The sequence below is a fragment of the Mizuhopecten yessoensis genome, unplaced genomic scaffold (genome assembly GCF_002113885.1).
Source record: "Mizuhopecten yessoensis strain PY_sf001 unplaced genomic scaffold, ASM211388v2 scaffold8329, whole genome shotgun sequence".
NCBI lineage: Eukaryota > Metazoa > Mollusca > Bivalvia > Pectinida > Pectinidae > Mizuhopecten > Mizuhopecten yessoensis.
The window spans coordinates 27,605-29,836 of record NW_018407493.1 but is presented as its reverse complement, the minus strand read 5'-3'; positions in this window follow the sequence as shown (position 1 = coordinate 29,836).

Below are 2,232 nucleotides of genomic sequence, written 5' to 3'. Positions count from 1 at the left end.
ATCAACACATAAGGACATCATAGCGAGTAAAGGATGTGATCAACAACTGAGAACATCATAGCGAGTCAAGGATGTGATCAACACCTGAGGACACATCATAGCGAGTCAAGGATGTGATCAACACATGAGGACATCAGAGCGAGTCAAGGATGTGATCAACACATGAGGACATCATAGCGAGTCAAGGATGTGATCTACACCCGGTGACACCAGAGCGAGTCAAGGATGTGATCTACACATGAGGACATCATAACGAGTCAAGGTTGTGACCTACACCCGGTGACATCATAGCGAGTCAAGGATGTGATCAACACCTGAGGACATCATAGCAAGTCAAGGATGTGATCTACACAGGGTATGATCAACACCTGAGGACATCATAGCGAGTCAAGGATGTGATCAACACATGAGGACATCATAGCGAGTCAAGGTTGTGATCTACACCTGAGGACATCATAGCGAGTCAAGGATGTGATCCACACCTAGGGACATCATAGCGAGTTAAATGTTTAAACCACACCTGGGGACTCCGTGCCAACATATTAAAGCATATAGGTCACTATACTGTAAGAATACCCGGGATCTCACGGTGGACCATATATACCGGTGCTTTGGGAGGGTTTCGGCCACGTTGTGGAATAGCTTACCATCTGCTATTAGAAAGTCAAATACCCTGGACAAATTCAAGAGAGACATCAAATTTCACCTCTTCACGTCTGCATTTTAGGGTCTCTGCAAAGACATCATGTAAATACCACCCTTTATTTGTGCAAGTATGTCCACATTGCTTGCTTAAATGTATAAAAGTGATTGTAAGCCTTTGTTTTTGTTTCACAATTATAACTATTACTATTATCCAATGTTGTAAAGCGCTTTAGAGTAATTTTACAAATTAAATAGGGCGCTATATAAATGTTGTATAATATTGCATATTATTATTATATAATGAAGCGGTATCTCTGACCTAGTAGAGTATGTCGTGAGCCACATCCGAGGACCCTATACTGGAGAACCTATATAATGTAGCGGTAACTCTGACCTACTATAGTATGTCCTGCATCACACCTGAGGACCCTATACTGGAGGACCTATATAATGTAGCGGTAACTCTGACCTACTATGGCAGGTCGTGAGTCACACCTGAGAACCCTATACTGGAGGACCTATATAATGTAGCGGTATCTCTGATCTACTATGGTAGGTCGTGAGTCACACCTGAGGACCCTATACTGGATGACCTATATAATGTAGCGTTATCTCTGACCTACCATAGTATGTCCTGTATCACATCCGGGGACCTTATACTGGAGGACCTATATAATGTAGCGGTAACTCTGACCTACTATGGCAGGTCGTGAGTCACACCTGAGAACCCTATACTGGAGGACCTATATAATGTAGCGGTATCTCTGATCTACTATAGTATGCCCTGTATCACACCTGAAGACCCTATACTGGAGAAGCGGTATCTCTGACCTACTATAATATGTCCTGTATCACACCTGAGGACCCTGTACTGGAGGATCTATATAATGTAGCGGTATCTCTGACCTACTATATTATGTCCTGTATCACACCTGAGGACCCTATACTGGAGGATCTATATAATGTAGCGGTATCTCTGAACTACTATAGTATGTCCTGTATCACACCCGAGGACCCTATACTGAAGGACCTATATAATGTAGCGGTATCTCTGACCTACTATAGTCTGTTCTGTACCACACCTGAGGACCCTATACTGAAGGACCTATATAATGTAGCGGTAACTCTGACCTACAGTAATCTGTTCTGTATCACACCTTAGGACCCTATACTGGAGGACCTATATAATGTAGCGGTATCTCTGACCTACTATAGTATGTCCTGTATCACACCTGAGGACCCTATACTGGAGGATCTATATAATGTAGCGGTATCTCGGACCTACTATAGTATGGACTGTATCACACCTGAGGACCCTATACTGGAGAACCCATCTACTTTCCATATGACCCTACAGGATTTACGAAACCCTTTAGGGTCATACCATCCCGTATACCCTACCAAAAATCCGTGTAACTAATAGTATCGCTCAACGTTAACGGGGCAATCGGCTGTTAAATCGTATTATGTGCAGACGATTTGCGGACGGTGTTCGTACGGTAATTTTGGCGGTTTGTGTAATCACACAGCTCTAATATGACTGTATGACGTAGTCGTGACATAGCTCTGTGGGGGAGGGGGGGGGGG